The sequence below is a fragment of the Electrona antarctica genome, assembly GCF_951216825.1.
Source record: "Electrona antarctica genome assembly, chromosome: 15".
Taxonomy (NCBI): domain Eukaryota; kingdom Metazoa; phylum Chordata; class Actinopteri; order Myctophiformes; family Myctophidae; genus Electrona; species Electrona antarctica.
Genome location: NC_136796.1, coordinates 34,932,248 through 34,957,691, shown reverse-complemented (window position 1 = coordinate 34,957,691; position 25,444 = coordinate 34,932,248). Strand labels below are relative to the sequence as shown.

The following is a 25,444-nucleotide window of genomic DNA, read 5'->3' as shown; positions in this document are numbered from 1 at the left end:
GACATTTAGGCACGGAGTTGGAAAACCTTGTCTGAACCCCTCCATCCTTCCTGTAGCTGCTCAGACTCTGCTTCTCTGCCCCCAGCCAAGCTTATAGGCCTGCAGAGTGTCTAGTTTTGAAGATACAGACTCTGCTAAGCAAAAGTGAACAGGGCCAAACTGGGCTTATTTCGCTGTGAAAGTGACATTTAGGCACGGAGTTGGAAAACCTTGTCTGAACCCCTCCATCCTTCCTGTAGCTGCTCAGACTCTGCTTCTCTGCCCCCAGCCAAGCTTATAGGCCTGCAGAGTGTCTAGTTTTGAAGATACAGACTCTGCTAAGCAAAAGTGAACAGGGCCAAACTGGGCTTATTTCGCTGTGAAAGTGACATTTAGGCACGGAGTTGGAAAACCTTGTCTGAACCCCTCCATCCTTCCTGTAGCTGCTCAGACTCTGCTTCTCTGCCCCCAGCCAAGCTTATAGGCCTGCAGAGTGTCTAGTTTTGAAGATACAGACTCTGCTAAGCAAAAGTGAACAGGGCCAAACTGGGCTTATTTCGCTGTGAAAGTGACATTTAGGCACGGAGTTGGAAAACCTTGTCTGAACCCCTCCATCCTTCCTGTAGCTGCTCAGACTCTGCTTCTCTGCCCCCAGCCAAGCTTATAGGCCTGCAGAGTGTCTAGTTTTGAAGATACAGACTCTGCTAAGCAAAAGTGAACAGGGCCAAACTGGGCTTATTTCGCTGTGAAAGTGACATTTAGGCACGGAGTTGGAAAACCTTGTCTGAACCCCTCCATCCTTCCTGTAGCTGCTCAGACTCTGCTTCTCTGCCCCCAGCCAAGCTTATAGGCCTGCAGAGTGTCTAGTTTTGAAGATACAGACTCTGCTAAGCAAAAGTGAACAGGGCCAAACTGGGCTTATTTCGCTGTGAAAGTGACATTTAGGCACGGAGTTGGAAAACCTTGTCTGAACCCCTCCATCCTTCCGTAGCTGCTCAGACCTCTGCCTTCTCTGCCCCCAGCCAAGCTTATAGGCTGCAGAGTGTCTAGTTTTGAAGATACAGACTCTGCTAAGCAAAAGTGAACAGGGCCAAACTGGGCTTATTTCGCTGTGAAAGTGACATTTAGGCACGGAGTTGGAAAACCTTGTCTGAACCCCTCCATCCTTCCTGTAGCTGCTCAGACTCTGCTTCTCTGCCCCCAGCCAAGCTTATAGGCCTGCAGAGTGTCTAGTTTTGAAGATACAGACTCTGCTAAGCAAAAGTGAACAGGGCCAAACTGGGCTTATTTCGCTGTGAAAGTGACATTTAGGCACGGAGTTGGAAAACCTTGTCTGAACCCCTCCATCCTTCCTGTAGCTGCTCAGACTCTGCTTCTCTGCCCCCAGCCAAGCTTATAGGCCTGCAGAGTGTCTAGTTTTGAAGATACAGACTCTGCTAAGCAAAAGTGAACAGGGCCAAACTGGGCTTATTTCGCTGTGAAAGTGACATTTAGGCACGGAGTTGGAAAACCTTGTCTGAACCCCTCCATCCTTCCTGTAGCTGCTCAGACTCTGCTTCTCTGCCCCCAGCCAAGCTTATAGGCCTGCAGAGTGTCTAGTTTTGAAGATACAGACTCTGCTAAGCAAAAGTGAACAGGGCCAAACTGGGCTTATTTCGCTGTGAAAGTGACATTTAGGCACGGAGTTGGAAAACCTTGTCTGAACCCCTCCATCCTTCCTGTAGCTGCTCAGACTCTGCTTCTCTGCCCCCAGCCAAGCTTATAGGCCTGCAGAGTGTCTAGTTTTGAAGATACAGACTCTGCTAAGCAAAAGTAAACAGGGCCAAACTGGGCTTATTTCGCTGTGAAAGTGACATTTAGGCACGGAGTTGGAAAACCTTGTCTGAACCCCTCCATCCTTCCTGTAGCTGCTCAGACTCTGCTTCTCTGCCCCCAGCCAAGCTTATAGGCCTGCAGAGTGTCTAGTTTTGAAGATACAGACTCTGCTAAGCAAAAGTGAACAGGGCCAAACTGGGCTTATTTCGCTGTGAAAGTGACATTTAGGCACGGAGTTGGAAAACCTTGTCTGAACCCCTCCATCCTTCCTGTAGCTGCTCAGACTCTGCTTCTCTGCCCCCAGCCAAGCTTATAGGCCTGCAGAGTGTCTAGTTTTGAAGATACAGACTCTGCTAAGCAAAAGTGAACAGGGCCAAACTGGGCTTATTTCGCTGTGAAAGTGACATTTAGGCACGGAGTTGGAAAACCTTGTCTGAACCCCTCCATCCTTCCTGTAGCTGCTCAGACTCTGCTTCTCTGCCCCCAGCCAAGCTTATAGGCCTGCAGAGTGTCTAGTTTTGAAGATACAGACTCTGCTAAGCAAAAGTGAACAGGGCCAAACTGGGCTTATTTCGCTGTGAAAGTGACATTTAGGCACGGAGTTGGAAAACCTTGTCTGAACCCCTCCATCCTTCCTGTAGCTGCTCAGACTCTGCTTCTCTGCCCCCAGCCAAGCTTATAGGCCTGCAGAGTGTCTAGTTTTGAAGATACAGACTCTGCTAAGCAAAAGTGAACAGGGCCAAACTGGGCTTATTTCGCTGTGAAAGTGACATTTAGGCACGGAGTTGGAAAACCTTGTCTGAACCCCTCCATCCTTCCTGTAGCTGCTCAGACTCTGCTTCTCTGCCCCCAGCCAAGCTTATAGGCCTGCAGAGTGTCTAGTTTTGAAGATACAGACTCTGCTAAGCAAAAGTGAACAGGGCCAAACTGGGCTTATTTCGCTGTGAAAGTGACATCGAAATTTCACAGCGAAATAAGCCCAGTTTGGCCCTGTTCACTTTTGCTTAGCAGAGTCTGTATCTTCAAAACTAGACACTCTGCAGGCCTATAAGCTTGGCTGGGGGCAGAGAAGCAGAGTCTGAGCAGCTACAGGAAGGATGGAGGGGTTCAGACAAGGTTTTCCAACTCCGTGCCTAAATGTCACTTTCACAGCGAAATAAGCCCAGTTTGGCCCTGTTCACTTTTGCTTAGCAGAGTCTGTATCTTCAAAACTAGACACTCTGCAGGCCTATAAGCTTGGCTGGGGGCAGAGAAGCAGAGTCTGAGCAGCTACAGGAAGGATGGAGGGGTTCAGACAAGGTTTTCCAACTCCGTGCCTAAATGTCACTTTCACAGCGAAATAAGCCCAGTTTGGCCCTGTTCACTTTTGCTTAGCAGAGTCTGTATCTTCAAAACTAGACACTCTGCAGGCCTATAAGCTTGGCTGGGGGCAGAGAAGCAGAGTCTGAGCAGCTACAGGAAGGATGGAGGGGTTCAGACAAGGTTTTCCAACTCCGTGCCTAAATGTCACTTTCACAGCGAAATAAGCCCAGTTTGGCCCTGTTCACTTTTGCTTAGCAGAGTCTGTATCTTCAAAACTAGACACTCTGCAGGCCTATAAGCTTGGCTGGGGGCAGAGAAGCAGAGTCTGAGCAGCTACAGGAAGGATGGAGGGGTTCAGACAAGGTTTTCCAACTCCGTGCCTAAATGTCACTTTCACAGCGAAATAAGCCCAGTTTGGCCCTGTTCACTTTTGCTTAGCAGAGTCTGTATCTTCAAAACTAGACACTCTGCAGGCCTATAAGCTTGGCTGGGGGCAGAGAAGCAGAGTCTGAGCAGCTACAGGAAGGATGGAGGGGTTCAGACAAGGTTTTCCAACTCCGTGCCTAAATGTCACTTTCACAGCGAAATAAGCCCAGTTTGGCCCTGTTCACTTTTGCTTAGCAGAGTCTGTATCTTCAAAACTAGACACTCTGCAGGCCTATAAGCTTGGCTGGGGGCAGAGAAGCAGAGTCTGAGCAGCTACAGGAAGGATGGAGGGGTTCAGACAAGGTTTTCCAACTCCGTGCCTAAATGTCACTTTCACAGCGAAATAAGCCCAGTTTGGCCCTGTTCACTTTTGCTTAGCAGAGTCTGTATCTTCAAAACTAGACACTCTGCAGGCCTATAAGCTTGGCTGGGGGCAGAGAAGCAGAGTCTGAGCAGCTACAGGAAGGATGGAGGGGTTCAGACAAGGTTTTCCAACTCCGTGCCTAAATGTCACTTTCACAGCGAAATAAGCCCAGTTTGGCCCTGTTCACTTTTGCTTAGCAGAGTCTGTATCTTCAAAACTAGACACTCTGCAGGCCTATAAGCTTGGCTGGGGGCAGAGAAGCAGAGTCTGAGCAGCTACAGGAAGGATGGAGGGGTTCAGACAAGGTTTTCCAACTCCGTGCCTAAATGTCACTTTCACAGCGAAATAAGCCCAGTTTGGCCCTGTTCACTTTTGCTTAGCAGAGTCTGTATCTTCAAAACTAGACACTCTGCAGGCCTATAAGCTTGGCTGGGGGCAGAGAAGCAGAGTCTGAGCAGCTACAGGAAGGATGGAGGGGTTCAGACAAGGTTTTCCAACTCCGTGCCTAAATGTCACTTTCACAGCGAAATAAGCCCAGTTTGGCCCTGTTCACTTTTGCTTAGCAGAGTCTGTATCTTCAAAACTAGACACTCTGCAGGCCTATAAGCTTGGCTGGGGGCAGAGAAGCAGAGTCTGAGCAGCTACAGGAAGGATGGAGGGGTTCAGACAAGGTTTTCCAACTCCGTGCCTAAATGTCACTTTCACAGCGAAATAAGCCCAGTTTGGCCCTGTTCACTTTTGCTTAGCAGAGTCTGTATCTTCAAAACTAGACACTCTGCAGGCCTATAAGCTTGGCTGGGGGCAGAGAAGCAGAGTCTGAGCAGCTACAGGAAGGATGGAGGGGTTCAGACAAGGTTTTCCAACTCCGTGCCTAAATGTCACTTTCACAGCGAAATAAGCCCAGTTTGGCCCTGTTCACTTTTGCTTAGCAGAGTCTGTATCTTCAAAACTAGACACTCTGCAGGCCTATAAGCTTGGCTGGGGGCAGAGAAGCAGAGTCTGAGCAGCTACAGGAAGGATGGAGGGGTTCAGACAAGGTTTTCCAAGTCCGTGCCTAAATGTCACTTTCACAGCGAAATAAGCCCAGTTTGGCCCTGTTCACTTTTGCTTAGCAGAGTCTGTATCTTCAAAACTAGACACTCTGCAGGCCTATATCAGCCCAATATCAATATCAGCCCAATATCAATATCAGCCCAATATCAGCATCAGCCCAATATCAGCATCAGCCCAATATCAGCATCAGCCCAATATCAGCATCAGCCCAATATCAGCATCAGCCCAATATCAGCATCAGCCCAATATCAGCATCAGCCCAATATCAGCATCAGCCCAATATCAGCATCAGCCCAATATCAGCATCAGCCCAATATCAGCATCAGCCCAATATCAGCATCAGCCCAATATCAGCATCAGCCCAATATCAGCATCAGCCCAATATCAGCATCAGCCCAATATCAGCATCAGCCCAATATCAGCATCAGCCCAATATCAGCATCAGCCCAATATCAGCATCAGCCCAATATCAGCATCAGCCCAATATCAGCATCAGCCCAATATCAGCATCAGCCCAATATCAGCATCAGCCCAATATCAGCATCAGCCCAATATCAGCATCAGCCCAATATCAGCATCAGCCCAATATCAGCATCAGCCCAATATCAGCATCAGCCCAATATCAGCATCAGCCCAATATCAGCATCAGCCCAATATCAGCATCAGCCCAATATCAGCATCAGCCCAATATCAGCATCAGCCCAATATCAGCATCAGCCCAATATCAGCATCAGCCCAATATCAGCATCAGCCCAATATCAGCATCAGCCCAATATCAGCATCAGCCCAATATCAGCATCAGCCCAATATCAGCATCAGCCCAATATCAGCATCAGCCCAATATCAGCATCAGCCCAATATCAGCATCAGCCCAATATCAGCATCAGCCCAATATCAGCATCAGCCCAATATCAGCATCAGCCCAATATCAGCATCAGCCCAATATCAGCATCAGCCCAATATCAGCATCAGCCCAATATCAGCATCAGCCCAATATCAGCATCAGCCCAATATCAGCATCAGCCCAATATCAGCATCAGCCCAATATCAGCATCAGCCCAATATCAGCATCAGCCCAATATCAGCATCAGCCCAATATCAGCATCAGCCCAATATCAGCATCAGCCCAATATCAGCATCAGCCCAATATCAGCATCAGCCCAATATCAGCATCAGCCCAATATCAGCATCAGCCCAATATCAGCATCAGCCCAATATCAGCATCAGCCCAATATCAGCATCAGCCCAATATCAGCATCAGCCCAATATCAGCATCAGCCCAATATCAGCATCAGCCCAATATCAGCATCAGCCCAATATCAGCATCAGCCCAATATCAGCATCAGCCCAATATCAGCATCAGCCCAATATCAGCATCAGCCCAATATCAGCATCAGCCCAATATCAGCATCAGCCCAATATCAGCATCAGCCCAATATCAGCATCAGCCCAATATCAGCATCAGCCCAATATCAGCATCAGCCCAATATCAGCATCAGCCCAATATCAGCATCAGCCCAATATCAGCATCAGCCCAATATCAGCATCAGCCCAATATCAGCATCAGCCCAATATCAGCATCAGCCCAATATCAGCATCAGCCCAATATCAGCATCAGCCCAATATCAGCATCAGCCCAATATCAGCATCAGCCCAATATCAGCATCAGCCCAATATCAGCATCAGCCCAATATCAGCATCAGCCCAATATCAGCATCAGCCCAATATCAGCATCAGCCCAATATCAGCATCAGCCCAATATCAGCATCAGCCCAATATCAGCATCAGCCCAATATCAGCATCAGCCCAATATCAGCATCAGCCCAATATCAGCATCAGCCCAATATCAGCATCAGCCCAATATCAGCATCAGCCCAATATCAGCATCAGCCCAATATCAGCATCAGCCCAATATCAGCATCAGCCCAATATCAGCATCAGCCCAATATCAGCATCAGCCCAATATCAGCATCAGCCCAATATCAGCATCAGCCCAATATCAGCATCAGCTGATATTATATCATATTGGGCTGCTTCTCTGCCCCCAGCCAAGCTTATAGGCCTGCAGAGTGTCTAGGGCTGATGCTGATATTGGGCTGATGCTGATATTGGGCTGATGCTGATATTGGGCTGATGCTGATATTGGGCTGATGCTGATATTGGGCTGATGCTGATATTGGGCTGATGCTGATATTGGGCTGATGCTGATATTGGGCTGATGCTGATATTGGGCTGATGCTGATATTGGGCTGATGCTGATATTGGGCTGATGCTGATATTGGGCTGATACTGATATTGGGCTGATGCTGATATTGGGCTGATGCTGATATTGGGCTGATGCTGATATTGGGCTGATGCTGATATTGGGCTGATGCTGATATTGGGCTGATGCTGATATTGGGCTGATGCTGATATTGGGCTGATGCTGATATTGGGCTGATGCTGATATTGGGCTGATGCTGATATTGGGCTGATGCTGATATTGGGCTGATGCTGATATTGGGCTGATGCTGATATTGGGCTGATGCTGATATTGGGCTGATGCTGATATTGGGCTGATGCTGATATTGGGCTGATGCTGATATTGGGCTGATGCTGATATTGGGCTGATGCTGATATTGGGCTGATGCTGATATTGGGCTGATGCTGATATTGGGCTGATGCTGATATTGGGCTGATGCTGATATTGGGCTGATGCTGATATTGGGCTGATGCTGATATTGGGCTGATGCTGATATTGGGCTGATGCTGATATTGGGCTGATGCTGATATTGGGCTGATGCTGATATTGGGCTGATGCTGATATTGGGCTGATGCTGATATTGGGCTGATGATGCTGATATTGGGCTGATGCTGATATTGGGCTGATGCTGATATTGGGCTGATGCTGATATTGGGCTGATGCTGATATTGGGCTGATGCTGATATTGGGCTGATGCTGATATTGGGCTGATGCTGATATTGGGCTGATGCTGATATTGGGCTGATGCTGATATTGGGCTGATGCTGATATTGGGCTGATGCTGATATTGGGCTGATGCTGATATTGGGCTGATGCTGATATTGGGCTGATGCTGATATTGGGCTGATGCTGATATTGGGCTGATGCTGATATTGGGCTGATGCTGATATTGGGCTGATGCTGATATTGGGCTGATGCTGATATTGGGCTGATGCTGATATTGGGCTGATGCTGATATTGGGCTGATGCTGATATTGGGCTGATGCTGATATTGGGCTGATGCTGATATTGGGCTGATGCTGATATTGGAAAACTTGTCTGAACCCCTCCATCCTTCCTGTAGCTGCTCAGACTCTGCTTCTCTGCCCCCAGCCAAGCTTATAGGCCTGCAGAGTGTCTAGTTTTGAAGATACAGACTCTGCTAAGCAAAAGTGAACAGGGCCAAACTGGGCTTATTTCGCTGTGAAAGTGACATTTAGGCACGGAGTTGGAAAACCTTGTCTGAACCCCTCCATCCTTCCTGTAGCTGCTCAGACTCTGCTTCTCTGCCCCCAGCCAAGCTTATAGGCCTGCAGAGTGTCTAGTTTTGAAGATACAGACTCTTTACTTACTTACTTACGCCTGTAGCCCAACTTTGGGCATAGGCCACGAACAAGAGCTCTCCAGATATCCCGGTCCTGGGCCATCTTCTCCAGCTGTCCCCATGAGTGGCCAGATCTCTTCACATCTGCATCCAGGTCACGGCGCCAGGTGTTTCGTGGTCTGCCCCTCTTCCTTCTCCCTTGTGGGTTCCAGAACAGGGCATGTCTTGTGATGCTGGATGCAGGTTTGCGAAGAGTGTGGCCGATCCATCGCCAGCGCCTTTGGATGATTTCTTCCTCCACCGGGTGTTGAGTTGTTCGCTGCCACAGTTCCCGGTTACTGATTTGATTTGGCCAGCGTATTCGGAGGATTCTTCTGAGGCAGGTGTTTATGAATGTCTGGATTCTTTTCATGGTGTTTAAAGTTGTTCTCCAGGTTTCTGCTCCGTACAGCAGGACCGGCTTCACCATAGAATTAAAAATCCTGATCTTTGTGTTAGTGGGAAGATCTGAGGCTCCCCAGACATTCTTCAGCTGATGGAAAGCTGCTCTTGCCTTGCCAATTCTGACTTTTACGTCAGCATCTGTTCCGCCCTGTTTGTCGACAACACTGCCTAGATAGGTGAAGCTCTCCACCTCCTCTAGTGCTTCACCTTCTAGGTTGATGGGGGTAACGGGGGTAACGCTGTCTGTATTTATTTTGAGGACCTTGCTCTTTCCTCTGTGGATGGTGAGGCCAAGGCGTGTTGAGTTTGATGAGACTATGTTGGTTTTCTCTTGCATTTGGTGGTGAGTGTGGGAAAGAAGGGCCAGGTCATCAGCAAAATCAAGGTCATCTAACTGTGTCCAAAGTGTCCACTGGATGCCATTTATTTTCTGCGCTGTGGATGTCTTCATGACCCAGTCGATGGCCAATAGGAACAGAAAAGGTGACAATAAACAGCCTTGCCTCACCCCTGTCCTCACATGGAAGGCATGGGTGAGTTGCTGCCCGTGTACCACCCTGCAGGTCAGCCCTTCATAGGAGTTCCTGATAATGTTGGTGATCTTCTCAGGTACCCCATAGTGTCTCAGCAGTCTCCAGATGGTCTGTCTATCCACACTGTCAAACGCCTTCTCGTAGTCAATAAAATTAACATAGAGAGGCGAGTTCCACTCCAAAGATTGTTCCAGAATGATCCGCAACGTTGCGATCTGGTCCGTGCAGGATCTATTCTTACGGAAACCAGCTTGATGGTCTCGGAGGTGTGGGTCAACAGCCTCTTTCATCCTGTTTAAGAGCACTCTGTTGAAGGTCTTCCCTGGAATAGACAACAGTGTAATTCCCCTGTAGTTGGAACAGGAAGCTAGATCGCCTTTTTTCGGGAGCTTGATGAGGTAGCCCTCTTTCCACTCAGCTGGTACTTCTTCCTTCTCCCAAATGTCCCGAAATAGAGGGTAGAGCATTTCGACGCTGGTCTCAACGTCAGCTTTCAGTGCTTCTGCTGGAATGTTGTCTGGCCCTGCAGCCTTCCCATTCCGCAGTTGTTTTATGGCCTTGTGGATCTCTTCCTTGGAAGGGACATCACAGGCAATCGGCAGGTCACTTTCCGCTGGCTGTATGTCCACTGGGTTAAGTGGACCTGGTCTGTTCAACAGCTCCTCGAAATGCTCCGCCCATCTACGTTTCTGCCCTTCTGCATCTGGAATTTTATTCCCTTCCTTGTCCTTCACTGGCCTCTCAGGTTTGCTGAACTTTCCTGAAAGCTTTTTAATGGTGTCATACAGAGTCTTCATGTTGCCATGCTGTGCCGCCTCCTCTGCCTCTGCTGCCAGTGACTCTATATAGCCCTTCTTGTCTGCTCTTATGCTTCTCCTAACTGTCCTGTTTGCTTCAGAGTACTCTTCTTGGGTTTTAGCTTTCCCAGCCCGTGTGCGACTGCTGTTTCTAGCTGCCTTCTTCTTTTTCCTCTCCTCTATCCTTTCCAAGGTCTCTGCTGTCATCCATTCCTTGTGGCTATACTTCTTGTTGCCCAATACTTCCTGACATGTTGCTGTCACTGTTGTTTTAATACACTGCCACTTCTCTTCAATGGTCTCTTCCTCACTCTGCTCTTGTAGGACCTGGAACTTGTTTGCGAGTGTGATCTTAAACCTTTCTAGCCCGGCTGTTTCTTTGAGAGGTATGGTGTTGTACCTCTGGCGTTTATTGGTTTCTCCTGTCCAATTTCTCTTCAACTTTAGTTTTATGCGGGCGACCAGGAGATGGTGGTCTGAAGCAACGTCTGCTCCTCTTCTGACACGCACATCTTGAAGAGATCTTCTGAACTTTTTCCCAATGCACACATGATCAATTTGGTTTTCTGTCACCATGTCCGGTGATACCCAAGTTGCCTTGTGTATCCTTCTGTGATGGAAGAAACTCCCGCCGATAACTAGGTTGCTTGTGGCGCACAAATTGCTGAATCTCTCTCCATTCTCATTCATTTCCCCCAGGCCTTGCTGACCCATAATCTCTTCGTAACCTTGGTTATTGCTGCCGATTTTTGCATTGAAGTCGCCCATAGTGACGATGATGTTTCGTCTTGGGCGGGCCTGGATGATGGACAGCAGTCTGTGGTAGAACTCCTCCTTGATATCCTCATCGCTCTCATTGGTCGGGGCGTAACACTGGATGATGTCCATATTTATCCTCCTCTTTTCTGTTCGAAAACATGCTGTGAGGATCCTTGGGCCATGTGCCTCCCATCCAATGAGAGCCCTCTGTGCAACCTTGGTCAGCATCAGGGCCACTCCCTGGCTATGGGGCGCGTTGTCTTCCTCGTGGCCAGAGAACAACAGCATCTCCCCTGTGGTTAACCTGTGTTGTCCTGAACCGGTCCACCTTGCCTCACTGATTCCCAAGAGTTCCAGATTGTACCTTCTCATCTCGGCTGCCACTTGTGCTGTTTTGCCAGTTTCGAACATGGTCCTGACATTCCATGTTCCTATATTAATGGTGTTCCTGGTAGAGATGATGGTTGTCGGCCCAGTAGCTTCCAGATGGGTCTGGCTTTCACTACTTGGTGTCATATATCCTCTAGCTGGAGGACCATCCTCTCCCAGGACTCTAGTTTCTTTTGATTCTCTTTTTCGTGTTTCTGTAACAAACGTTCTTTTGACGGGGTGGGGTTGTTAGCCCCACGCCCAACCCCCAACCTGGAGGACCAGGTGCTGCTTTTCGTCTGGCCTCTCCCCTGAGACCTGCCCGGCTTGGTTGAACCTACCGAGGGTATGAACCCCCTCCGGTATAGCCCTCAGAGTCACGGAGACACACAAGCTTTCCCACCACGGCAAGGTAGCAACACAAGGGAAAGGGATACAGACTCTGCTAAGCAAAAGTGAACAGGGCCAAACTGGGCTTATTTCGCTGTGAAAGTGACATTTAGGCACGGAGTTGGAAAACCTTGTCTGAACCCCTCCATCCTTCCTGTAGCTGCTCAGACTCTGCTTCTCTGCCCCCAGCCAAGCTTATAGGCCTGCAGAGTGTCTAGTTTTGAAGATACAGACTCTGCTAAGCAAAAGTGAACAGGGCCAAACTGGGCTTATTTCGCTGTGAAAGTGACATTTAGGCACGGAGTTGGAAAACCTTGTCTGAACCCCTCCATCCTTCCTGTAGCTGCTCAGACTCTGCTTCTCTGCCCCCAGCCAAGCTTATAGGCCTGCAGAGTGTCTAGTTTTGAAGATACAGACTCTGCTAAGCAAAAGTGAACAGGGCCAAACTGGGCTTATTTCGCTGTGAAAGTGACATTTAGGCACGGAGTTGGAAAACCTTGTCTGAACCCCTCCATCCTTCCTGTAGCTGCTCAGACTCTGCTTCTCTGCCCCCAGCCAAGCTTATAGGCCTGCAGAGTGTCTAGTTTTGAAGATACAGACTCTGCTAAGCAAAAGTGAACAGGGCCAAACTGGGCTTATTTCGCTGTGAAAGTGACATTTAGGCACGGAGTTGGAAAACCTTGTCTGAACCCCTCCATCCTTCCTGTAGCTGCTCAGACTCTGCTTCTCTGCCCCCAGCCAAGCTTATAGGCCTGCAGAGTGTCTAGTTTTGAAGATACAGACTCTGCTAAGCAAAAGTGAACAGGGCCAAACTGGGCTTATTTCGCTGTGAAAGTGACATTTAGGCACGGAGTTGGAAAACCTTGTCTGAACCCCTCCATCCTTCCTGTAGCTGCTCAGACTCTGCTTCTCTGCCCCCAGCCAAGCTTATAGGCCTGCAGAGTGTCTAGTTTTGAAGATACAGACTCTGCTAAGCAAAAGTGAACAGGGCCAAACTGGGCTTATTTCGCTGTGAAAGTGACATTTAGGCACGGAGTTGGAAAACCTTGTCTGAACCCCTCCATCCTTCCTGTAGCTGCTCAGACTCTGCTTCTCTGCCCCCAGCCAAGCTTATAGGCCTGCAGAGTGTCTAGTTTTGAAGATACAGACTCTGCTAAGCAAAAGTGAACAGGGCCAAACTGGGCTTATTTCGCTGTGAAAGTGACATTTAGGCACGGAGTTGGAAAACCTTGTCTGAACCCCTCCATCCTTCCTGTAGCTGCTCAGACTCTGCTTCTCTGCCCCCAGCCAAGCTTATAGGCCTGCAGAGTGTCTAGTTTTGAAGATACAGACTCTGCTAAGCAAAAGTGAACAGGGCCAAACTGGGCTTATTTCGCTGTGAAAGTGACATTTAGGCACGGAGTTGGAAAACCTTGTCTGAACCCCTCCATCCTTCCTGTAGCTGCTCAGACTCTGCTTCTCTGCCCCCAGCCAAGCTTATAGGCCTGCAGAGTGTCTAGTTTTGAAGATACAGACTCTGCTAAGCAAAAGTGAACAGGGCCAAACTGGGCTTATTTCGCTGTGAAAGTGACATTTAGGCACGGAGTTGGAAAACCTTGTCTGAACCCCTCCATCCTTCCTGTAGCTGCTCAGACTCTGCTTCTCTGCCCCCAGCCAAGCTTATAGGCCTGCAGAGTGTCTAGTTTTGAAGATACAGACTCTGCTAAGCAAAAGTGAACAGGGCCAAACTGGGCTTATTTCGCTGTGAAAGTGACATTTAGGCACGGAGTTGGAAAACCTTGTCTGAACCCCTCCATCCTTCCTGTAGCTGCTCAGACTCTGCTTCTCTGCCCCCAGCCAAGCTTATAGGCCTGCAGAGTGTCTAGTTTTGAAGATACAGACTCTGCTAAGCAAAAGTGAACAGGGCCAAACTGGGCTTATTTCGCTGTGAAAGTGACATTTAGGCACGGAGTTGGAAAACCTTGTCTGAACCCCTCCATCCTTCCTGTAGCTGCTCAGACTCTGCTTCTCTGCCCCCAGCCAAGCTTATAGGCCTGCAGAGTGTCTAGTTTTGAAGATACAGACTCTGCTAAGCAAAAGTGAACAGGGCCAAACTGGGCTTATTTCGCTGTGAAAGTGACATTTAGGCACGGAGTTGGAAAACCTTGTCTGAACCCCTCCATCCTTCCTGTAGCTGCTCAGACTCTGCTTCTCTGCCCCCAGCCAAGCTTATAGGCCTGCAGAGTGTCTAGTTTTGAAGATACAGACTCTGCTAAGCAAAAGTGAACAGGGCCAAACTGGGCTTATTTCGCTGTGAAAGTGACATTTAGGCACGGAGTTGGAAAACCTTGTCTGAACCCCTCCATCCTTCCTGTAGCTGCTCAGACTCTGCTTCTCTGCCCCCAGCCAAGCTTATAGGCCTGCAGAGTGTCTAGTTTTGAAGATACAGACTCTGCTAAGCAAAAGTGAACAGGGCCAAACTGGGCTTATTTCGCTGTGAAAGTGACATTTAGGCACGGAGTTGGAAAACCTTGTCTGAACCCCTCCATCCTTCCTGTAGCTGCTCAGACTCTGCTTCTCTGCCCCCAGCCAAGCTTATAGGCCTGCAGAGTGTCTAGTTTTGAAGATACAGACTCTGCTAAGCAAAAGTGAACAGGGCTAAACTGGGCTTATTTCGCTGTGAAAGTGACATTTAGGCACGGAGTTGGAAAACCTTGTCTGAACCCCTCCATCCTTCCTGTAGCTGCTCAGACTCTGCTTCTCTGCCCCCAGCCAAGCTTATAGGCCTGCAGAGTGTCTAGTTTTGAAGATACAGACTCTGCTAAGCAAAAGTGAACAGGGCCAAACTGGGCTTATTTCGCTGTGAAAGTGACATTTAGGCACGGAGTTGGAAAACCTTGTCTGAACCCCTCCATCCTTCCTGTAGCTGCTCAGACTCTGCTTCTCTGCCCCCAGCCAAGCTTATAGGCCTGCAGAGTGTCTAGTTTTGAAGATACAGACTCTGCTAAGCAAAAGTGAACAGGGCCAAACTGGGCTTATTTCGCTGTGAAAGTGACATTTAGGCACGGAGTTGGAAAACCTTGTCTGAACCCCTCCATCCTTCCTGTAGCTGCTCAGACTCTGCTTCTCTGCCCCCAGCCAAGCTTATAGGCCTGCAGAGTGTCTAGTTTTGAAGATACAGACTCTGCTAAGCAAAAGTGAACAGGGCCAAACTGGGCTTATTTCGCTGTGAAAGTGACATTTAGGCACGGAGTTGGAAAACCTTGTCTGAACCCCTCCATCCTTCCTGTAGCTGCTCAGACTCTGCTTCTCTGCCCCCAGCCAAGCTTATAGGCCTGCAGAGTGTCTAGTTTTGAAGATACAGACTCTGCTAAGCAAAAGTGAACAGGGCCAAACTGGGCTTATTTCGCTGTGAAAGTGACATTTAGGCACGGAGTTGGAAAACCTTGTCTGAACCCCTCCATCCTTCCTGTAGCTGCTCAGACTCTGCTTCTCTGCCCCCAGCCAAGCTTATAGGCCTGCAGAGTGTCTAGTTTTGAAGATACAGACTCTGCTAAGCAAAAGTGAACAGGGCCAAACTGGGCTTATTTCGCTGTGAAAGTGACATTTAGGCACGGAGTTGGAAAACCTTGTCTGAACCCCTCCATCCTTCCTGTAGCTGCTCAGACTCTGCTTCTCTGCCCCCAGCCAAGCTTATAGGCCTGCAGAGTGTCTAGTTTTGAAGATACAGACTCTGCTAAGCAAAAGTGAACAGGGCCAAACTGGGCTTATTTCGCTGTGAAAGTGACATTTAGGCACGGAGTTGGAAAACCTTGTCTGAACCCCTCCATCCTTCCTGTAGCTGCTCAGACTCTGCTTCTCTGCCCCCAGCCAAGCTTATAGGCCTGCAGAGTGTCTAGTTTTGAAGATACAGACTCTGCTAAGCAAAAGTGAACAGGGCCAAACTGGGCTTATTTCGCTGTGAAAGTGACATTTAGGCACGGAGTTGGAAAACCTTGTCTGAACCCCTCCATCCTTCCTGTAGCTGCTCAGACTCTGCTTCTCTGCCCCCAGCCAAGCTTATAGGCCTGCAGAGTGTCTAGTTTTGAAGATACAGACTCTGCTAAGCAAAAGTGAACAGGGCCAAACTGGGCTTATTTCGCTGTGAAAGTGACATTTAGGCACGGAGTTGGAAAACCTTGTCTGAACCCCTCCATCCTTCCTGTAGCTGCTCAGACTCTGCTTCTCTGCCCCCAGCCAAGCTTATAGGCCTGCAGAGTGTCTAGTTTTGAAGATACAGACTCTGCTAAGCAAAAGTGAACAGGGCCAAACTGGGCTTATTTCGCTGTGAAAGTGACATTTAGGCACGGAGTTGGAAAACCTTGTCTGAACCCCTCCATCCTTCCTGTAGCTGCTCAGACTCTGCTTCTCTGCCCCCAGCCAAGCTTATAGGCCTGCAGAGTGTCTAGTTTTGAAGATACAGACTCTGCTAAGCAAAAGTGAACAGGGCCAAACTGGGCTTATTTCGCTGTGAAATTTCGATGTCACTTTCACAGCGAAATAAGCCCAGTTTGGCCCTGTTCACTTTTGCTTAGCAGAGTCTGTATCTTCAAAACTAGACACTCTGCAGGCCTATAAGCTTGGCTGGGGGCAGAGAAGCAGAGTCTGAGCAGCTACAGGAAGGATGGAGGGGTTCAGACAAGGTTTTCCAACTCCGTGCCTAAATGTCACTTTCACAGCGAAATAAGCCCAGTTTGGCCCTGTTCACTTTTGCTTAGCAGAGTCTGTATCTTCAAAACTAGACACTCTGCAGGCCTATAAGCTTGGCTGGGGGCAGAGAAGCAGAGTCTGAGCAGCTACAGGAAGGATGGAGGGGTTCAGACAAGGTTTTCCAACTCCGTGCCTAAATGTCACTTTCACAGCGAAATAAGCCCAGTTTGGCCCTGTTCACTTTTGCTTAGCAGAGTCTGTATCTTCAAAACTAGACACTCTGCAGGCCTATAAGCTTGGCTGGGGGCAGAGAAGCAGAGTCTGAGCAGCTACAGGAAGGATGGAGGGGTTCAGACAAGGTTTTCCAACTCCGTGCCTAAATGTCAATTTCACAGCGAAATAAGCCCAGTTTGGCCCTGTTCACTTTTGCTTAGCAGAGTCTGTATCTTCAAAACTAGACACTCTGCAGGCCTATAAGCTTGGCTGGGGGCAGAGAAGCAGAGTCTGAGCAGCTACAGGAAGGATGGAGGGGTTCAGACAAGGTTTTCCAACTCCGTGCCTAAATGTCACTTTCACAGCGAAATAAGCCCAGTTTGGCCCTGTTCACTTTTGCTTAGCAGAGTCTGTATCTTCAAAACTAGACACTCTGCAGGCCTATAAGCTTGGCTGGGGGCAGAGAAGCAGAGTCTGAGCAGCTACAGGAAGGATGGAGGGGTTCAGACAAGGTTTTCCAACTCCGTGCCTAAATGTCACTTTCACAGCGAAATAAGCCCAGTTTGGCCCTGTTCACTTTTGCTTAGCAGAGTCTGTATCTTCAAAACTAGACACTCTGCAGGCCTATAAGCTTGGCTGGGGGCAGAGAAGCAGAGTCTGAGCAGCTACAGGAAGGATGGAGGGGTTCAGACAAGGTTTTCCAACTCCGTGCCTAAATGTCACTTTCACAGCGAAATAAGCCCAGTTTGGCCCTGTTCACTTTTGCTTAGCAGAGTCTGTATCTTCAAAACTAGACACTCTGCAGGCCTATAAGCTTGGCTGGGGGCAGAGAAGCAGAGTCTGAGCAGCTACAGGAAGGATGGAGGGGTTCAGACAAGGTTTTCCAACTCCGTGCCTAAATGTCACTTTCACAGCGAAATAAGCCCAGTTTGGCCCTGTTCACTTTTGCTTAGCAGAGTCTGTATCTTCAAAACTAGACACTCTGCAGGCCTATAAGCTTGGCTGGGGGCAGAGAAGCAGAGTCTGAGCAGCTACAGGAAGGATGGAGGGGTTCAGACAAGGTTTTCCAACTCCGTGCCTAAATGTCACTTTCACAGCGAAATAAGCCCAGTTTGGCCCTGTTCACTTTTGCTTAGCAGAGTCTGTATCTTCAAAACTAGACACTCTGCAGGCCTATAAGCTTGGCTGGGGGCAGAGAAGCAGAGTCTGAGCAGCTACAGGAAGGATGGAGGGGTTCAGACAAGGTTTTCCAACTCCGTGCCTAAATGTCACTTTCACAGCGAAATAAGCCCAGTTTGGCCCTGTTCACTTTTGCTTAGCAGAGTCTGTATCTTCAAAACTAGACACTCTGCAGGCCTATAAGCTTGGCTGGGGGCAGAGAAGCAGAGTCTGAGCAGCTACAGGAAGGATGGAGGGGTTCAGACAAGGTTTTCCAACTCCGTGCCTAAATGTCACTTTCACAGCGAAATAAGCCCAGTTTGGCCCTGTTCACTTTTGCTTAGCAGAGTCTGTATCTTCAAAACTAGACACTCTGCAGGCCTATAAGCTTGGCTGGGGGCAGAGAAGCAGAGTCTGAGCAGCTACAGGAAGGATGGAGGGGTTCAGACAAGGTTTTCCAACTCCGTGCCTAAATGTCACTTTCACAGCGAAATAAGCCCAGTTTGGCCCTGTTCACTTTTGCTTAGCAGAGTCTGTATCTTCAAAACTAGACACTCTGCAGGCCTATAAGCTTGGCTGGGGGCAGAGAAGCAGAGTCTGAGCAGCTACAGGAAGGATGGAGGGGTTCAGACAAGGTTTTCCAAGTCCGTGCCTAAATCTCACTTTCACAGCGAAATAAGCCCAGTTTGGCCCTGTTCACTTTTGCTTAGCAGAGTCTGTATCTTCAAAACTAGACACTCTGCAGGCCTATATCAGCCCAATATCAATATCAGCCCAATATCAATATCAGCCCAATATCAGCATCAGCCCAATATCAGCATCAGCCCAATATCAGCATCAGCCCAATATCAGCATCAGCCCAATATCAGCATCAGCCCAATATCAGCATCAGCCCAATATCAGCATCAGCCCAATATCAGCATCAGCCCAATATCAGCATCAGCCCAATATCAGCATCAGCCCAATATCAGCATCAGCCCAATATCAGCATCAGCCCAATATCAGCATCAGCCCAATATCAGCATCAGCCCAATATCAGCATCAGCCCAATATCAGCATCAGCCCAATATCAGCATCAGCCCAATATCAGCATCAGCCCAATATCAGCATCAGCCCAATATCAGCATCAGCCCAATATCAGCATCAGCCCAATATCAGCATCAGCCCAATATCAGCATCAGCCCAATATCAGCATCAGCCCAATATCAGCATCAGCCCAATATCAGCATCAGCCCAATATCAGCATCAGCCCAATATCAGCATCAGCCCAATATCAGCATCAGCCCAATATCAGCATCAGCCCAATATCAGCATCAGCCCAATATCAGCATCAGCCCAATATCAGCATCAGCCCAATATCAGCATCAGCCCAATATCAGCATCAGCCCAATATCAGCATCAGCCCAATATCAGCATCAGCCCAATATCAGCATCAGCCCAATATCAGCATCAGCCCAATATCAGCATCAGCCCAATATCAGCATCAGCCCAATATCAGCATCAGCCCAATATCAGCATCAGCCCAATATCAGCATCAGCCCAATATCAGCATCAGCCCAATATCAGCATCAGCCCAATATCAGCATCAGCCCAATATCAGCATCAGCCCAATATCAGCATCAGCCCAATATCAGCATCAGCCCAATATCAGCATCAGCCCAATATCAGCATCAGCCCAATATCAGCATCAGCCCAATATCAGCATCAGCCCAATATCAGCATCAGCCCAATATCAGCATCAGCCCAATATCAGCATCAGCCCAATATCAGCATCAGCCCAATATCAGCATCAGCCCAATATCAGCATCAGCCCAATATCAGCATCAGCCCAATATCAGCATCAGCCCAATATCAGCATCAGCCCAATATCAGCATCAGCCCAATATCAGCATCAGCCCAATATCAGCATCAGCCCAATATCAGCATCAGCCCAATATCAGCATCAGCCCAATATCAGCATCAGCCCAATATCAGCATCAGCCCAATATCAGCATCAGCCCTAGACACTCTGCAGGCCTATAAGCTTGGCTGGGGGCAGATATTGGGCTGATGCTGATATTGGGCTGATGCTGATATTGGGCTGATGCTGATATTGGGCTGATGCTGATATTGGGCTGATGCTGATATTGGGCTGATGCTGATATTGGGCTGATGCTGATATTGGGCTGATGCTGATATTGGGCTGATGCTGATATTGGGCTGATGCTGATATTGGGCTGATGCTGATATTGGGCTGATGCTGATATTGGGCTGATGCTGATATTGGGCTGATGCTGATATTGGGCTGATGCTGATATTGGGCTGATGCTGATATTGGGCTGATGCTGATATTGGGCTGATGCTGATATTGGGCTGATGCTGATATTGGGCTGATGCTGATATTGGGCTGATGCTGATATTGGGCTGATGCTGATATTGGGCTGATGCTGATATTGGGCTGATGCTGATATTGGGCTGATGCTGATATTGGGCTGATGCTGATATTGGGCTGATGCTGATATTGGGCTGATGCTGATATTGGGCTGATGCTGATATTGGGCTGATGCTGATATTGGGCTGATGCTGATATTGGGCTGATGCTGATATTGGGCTGATGCTGATATTGGGCTGATGCTGATATTGGGCTGATGCTGATATTGGGCTGATGCTGATATTGGGCTGATGCTGATATTGGGCTGATGCTGATATTGGGCTGATGCTGATATTGGGCTGATGCTGATATTGGGCTGATGCTGATATTGGGCTGATGCTGATATTGGGCTGATGCTGATATTGGGCTGATGCTGATATTGGGCTGATGAAAGTGAGATTTAGGCACGGACTTGGAAAACCTTGTCTGAACCCCTCCATCCTTCCTGTAGCTGCTCAGACTCTGCTTCTCTGCCCCCAGCCAAGCTTATAGGCCTGCAGAGTGTCTAGTTTTGAAGATACAGACTCTGCTAAGCAAAAGTGAACAGGGCCAAACTGGGCTTATTTCGCTGTGAAAGTGACATTTAGGCACGGAGTTGGAAAACCTTGTCTGAACCCCTCCATCCTTCCTGTAGCTGCTCAGACTCTGCTTCTCTGCCCCCAGCCAAGCTTATAGGCCTGCAGAGTGTCTAGTTTTGAAGATACAGACTCTGCTAAGCAAAAGTGAACAGGGCCAAACTGGGCTTATTTCGCTGTGAAAGTGACATTTAGGCACGGAGTTGGAAAACCTTGTCTGAACCCCTCCATCCTTCCTGTAGCTGCTCAGACTCTGCTTCTCTGCCCCCAGCCAAGCTTATAGGCCTGCAGAGTGTCTAGTTTTGAAGATACAGACTCTGCTAAGCAAAAGTGAACAGGGCCAAACTGGGCTTATTTCGCTGTGAAAGTGACATTTAGGCACGGAGTTGGAAAACCTTGTCTGAACCCCTCCATCCTTCCTGTAGCTGCTCAGACTCTGCTTCTCTGCCCCCAGCCAAGCTTATAGGCCTGCAGAGTGTCTAGTTTTGAAGATACAGACTCTGCTAAGCAAAAGTGAACAGGGCCAAACTGGGCTTATTTCGCTGTGAAAGTGACATTTAGGCACGGAGTTGGAAAACCTTGTCTGAACCCCTCCATCCTTCCTGTAGCTGCTCAGACTCTGCTTCTCTGCCCCCAGCCAAGCTTATAGGCCTGCAGAGTGTCTAGTTTTGAAGATACAGACTCTGCTAAGCAAAAGTGAACAGGGCCAAACTGGGCTTATTTCGCTGTGAAAGTGACATTTAGGCACGGAGTTGGAAAACCTTGTCTGAACCCCTCCATCCTTCCTGTAGCTGCTCAGACTCTGCTTCTCTGCCCCCAGCCAAGCTTATAGGCCTGCAGAGTGTCTAGTTTTGAAGATACAGACTCTGCTAAGCAAAAGTGAACAGGGCCAAACTGGGCTTATTTCGCTGTGAAAGTGACATTTAGGCACGGAGTTGGAAAACCTTGTCTGAACCCCTCCATCCTTCCTGTAGCTGCTCAGACTCTGCTTCTCTGCCCCCAGCCAAGCTTATAGGCCTGCAGAGTGTCTAGTTTTGAAGATACAGACTCTGCTAAGCAAAAGTGAACAGGGCCAAACTGGGCTTATTTCGCTGTGAAAGTGACATTTAGGCACGGAGTTGGAAAACCTTGTCTGAACCCCTCCATCCTTCCTGTAGCTGCTCAGACTCTGCTTCTCTGCCCCCAGCCAAGCTTATAGGCCTGCAGAGTGTCTAGTTTTGAAGATACAGACTCTGCTAAGCAAAAGTGAACAGGGCCAAACTGGGCTTATTTCGCTGTGAAAGTGACATTTAGGCACGGAGTTGGAAAACCTTGTCTGAACCCCTCCATCCTTCCTGTAGCTGCTCAGACTCTGCTTCTCTGCCCCCAGCCAAGCTTATAGGCCTGCAGAGTGTCTAGTTTTGAAGATACAGACTCTGCTAAGCAAAAGTGAACAGGGCCAAACTGGGCTTATTTCGCTGTGAAAGTGACATTTAGGCACGGAGTTGGAAAACCTTGTCTGAACCCCTCCATCCTTCCTGTAGCTGCTCAGACTCTGCTTCTCTGCCCCCAGCCAAGCTTATAGGCCTGCAGAGTGTCTAGTTTTGAAGATACAGACTCTGCTAAGCAAAAGTGAACAGGGCCAAACTGGGCTTATTTCGCTGTGAAAGTGACATTTAGGCACGGAGTTGGAAAACCTTGTCTGAACCCCTCCATCCTTCCTGTAGCTGCTCAGACTCTGCTTCTCTGCCCCCAGCCAAGCTTATAGGCCTGCAGAGTGTCTAGTTTTGAAGATACAGACTCTGCTAAGCAAAAGTGAACAGGGCCAAACTGGGCTTATTTCGCTGTGAAAGTGACATTTAGGCACGGAGTTGGAAAACCTTGTCTGAACCCCTCCATCCTTCCTGTAGCTGCTCAGACTCTGCTTCTCTGCCCCCAGCCAAGCTTATACACTCAGAAAATAGAAACTACTATCTACTCAAATATATTGGTGAACATTTTTTACACCCTTAATTATTGAGTAAACTTGACTGCTATGAAATCAAGTAAAATCTACCTTAAAAATTAAGTAAGTGCAAGTAATATATTAAAGCAGGATGAAATGACAATTATTGAGTCGATAAACTTAATATGCATTAGCACCTTGCAATGACAATAATTGAGTAGATAAACTTAATAAGCATTAGCACCTTGAAATGAAATAAATGAGTAGATAAACTTAATATGCGTTAGCACCTTGAATTGACAATAATTGAGTAGATAAACTTAATAAGCATTAGCACATTGAAATGAAAAAAATTAGTAGATAAACTTAATATGCATTAGAAAACCTAGGTTAAAACTACATATAAATTTGAGTATATGGGATTGAAATTGATAGGTTGATCTAACTATATACACGTGTATGATTTAATAAAATATATGTGTTACATTTACTCAATATTTTAACTGTATTCAACTCATAGTATTTTAATCCAAAAATAATTCTGTATTTACCTTTGTCAAAGAGAATACACAAGGCATTTATACAGATAAGTACATTTTTAATTGACCAAAGTGAATAAAGTGAACAGTCAAGTATTAAACAGTCTGGCCACATGCACGAAACAATGTGCAAATTACAATGTCAGCAAATACATAACATTTTCCTGAGACTATGGGCTATATCCCTTATCCGTAAACTTATTTGCCATTCTTTATGATTTTGACGATCGACTAGTTGAACCATTTTAAAATGTGTTTAAAAATAGTAAAACAAATGGCAAATAACTTCAGGGATAAGGGGTGGCGAAAGATAGGGCCGTATAAGTACAAACTACAATGTGTGCATTCTCAGAACAGAACATTTTCCTGAGACAATGTGCAAATTGTTGTCTGCAACAACATTAAAGAACATTTTCCTGAGACAATGTGCAAATTGTTGTCTGTAACAACATTAAAAGGACACTTTAGTTTTTTTCAACCAAGATTCCTGTTTTAGGGTGTTATTAGATAAAGTAAAAGATGAGTGTTCATTTTTCATTTGCTGCTTTCTTTCGTTTTAGGGATTTTAGCTGTTTGACAGGGGGGCATTCGAGCATGGGGCTAAATATGTATTTTTTTTACAAAATGTTATAGCGATTTCTTTTTTTATTGTTTACTATAGTCCTACTAGACCCAAAGAAATTACATCTGGCCACAAAAGATCACAGGATCTACTGAATGTGAGCCTATGACACACAGTGTGGCTTCCCCCCAGTAGGATACCTTCAGTACATTCAGTAGATCCTGCAATCTTCTGTGGCCAGATGTAATTTTCTGGGGTCTATTAGGACTATAGTAAACAATAAAAAAATAAATCGCTATAACATTTTGTAAAAAAAATACATATTTAGCCCCATGCTCGAATGCCCCCGCTACCCCCCTGTCAAAAACTACTAATATCCCTAAAACGAAAGAAAGCAGCAAATGAAAAAGAATTAACACTCATCTTTTACTTTCTCTAATAACCTAAAACATGAACCTTGGTTGAAAAAAAACTAAAGTTGTCCTTTAAAGAATATTTTCCGACATTAAAGAACAATTTCCATGGCAGGTAAATAAAACAAAAGAAAGGTCTGGACACAATTTGATTGTCTACCACACACACACTATACTTGGTATAGGATGGTCATTTGACTTTTTTAGTCAAGGCTGGGTTTAATTAATTTCCTGCCGGTGTCTAGCACCGAAACTATACCGAAGTATACACACACAAAATTTGATCGTCTACACACACACACACACACACACACACACACACACACACACACACAATACTTGTAGGATGGTAATTTTATAAATGACCTTTTTGGGTCAAGGCTGGGTTTAATGAATTGCCTGCATGCCGGTGTTTCGCACCCAAATTAGCCATCTACAAACATGCGCACACACACACCTGAAAACAAAATTTGATTCTCTACCACACATAGCAAAAATAGCTGCCATTCTCAACATGTTGAATATTTTTTGAAAACATATTGAAAGTATAGTTGGTCAACAGCCAACACGAATACAATTGAAACCTGGTGTAGTTGTAAAATTGTAAAATTGTACAGCACCGAAAAACATGAACCTCAAAAGCATTATTTAACAAGACCCATACAAATGAACATTAAGTATAAAAGAACGGTGGCCCTTTAAGCAACAAATGTTAGTTTTTAAAGTAATGTGCTTGGAGCAATCACTAACACATTACTGTATAAGAAAAAAATAAATGCAGGAAAGTCAAATGGGGAAGAATTTCGTAATATAGAAAAAATAAAAAAACGTTTTACTGTCTATCGGTGAGGTCTGTAGCGATTAATACATTCTAATTGGCTATATGCACCGTGTACACATAAGCACCTCCACTTCAAAACAAGTCTGTCAGACGCACAGATCTGACATGCTGCTGTATGCTTTCCTTTTTAACAGTGCAGTGTGCTGATTCACATTTCAGTCTATCACTCCATAAACTGCAGTGTGCTGATTCACATTTCAGTCTATCACTCCATAAACTGCAGTGTGTTGATTCACATTTCAGTCTCACTCCATAAACTGCAGTGTGTTGATTCACATTTCAGTCTATCACTCCATAAACTGCAGTGTGTTGATTCACATTTCAGTCTCACTCCATAAACTGCAGTGTGTTGATTCACATTTCAG

General features: G+C 47.1%; 1 protein-coding gene across 4 annotated transcripts in view; it reads left to right on the top strand.

Annotated features, from left to right (window-relative positions):
• The window catches only part of LOC306937797 (RNA-binding motif, single-stranded-interacting protein 3-like), a 572,911-nt gene that overhangs the window by 380,160 nt on the left and 167,307 nt on the right, over window positions 1-25,444 (top strand). The window lies entirely within an intron of this gene.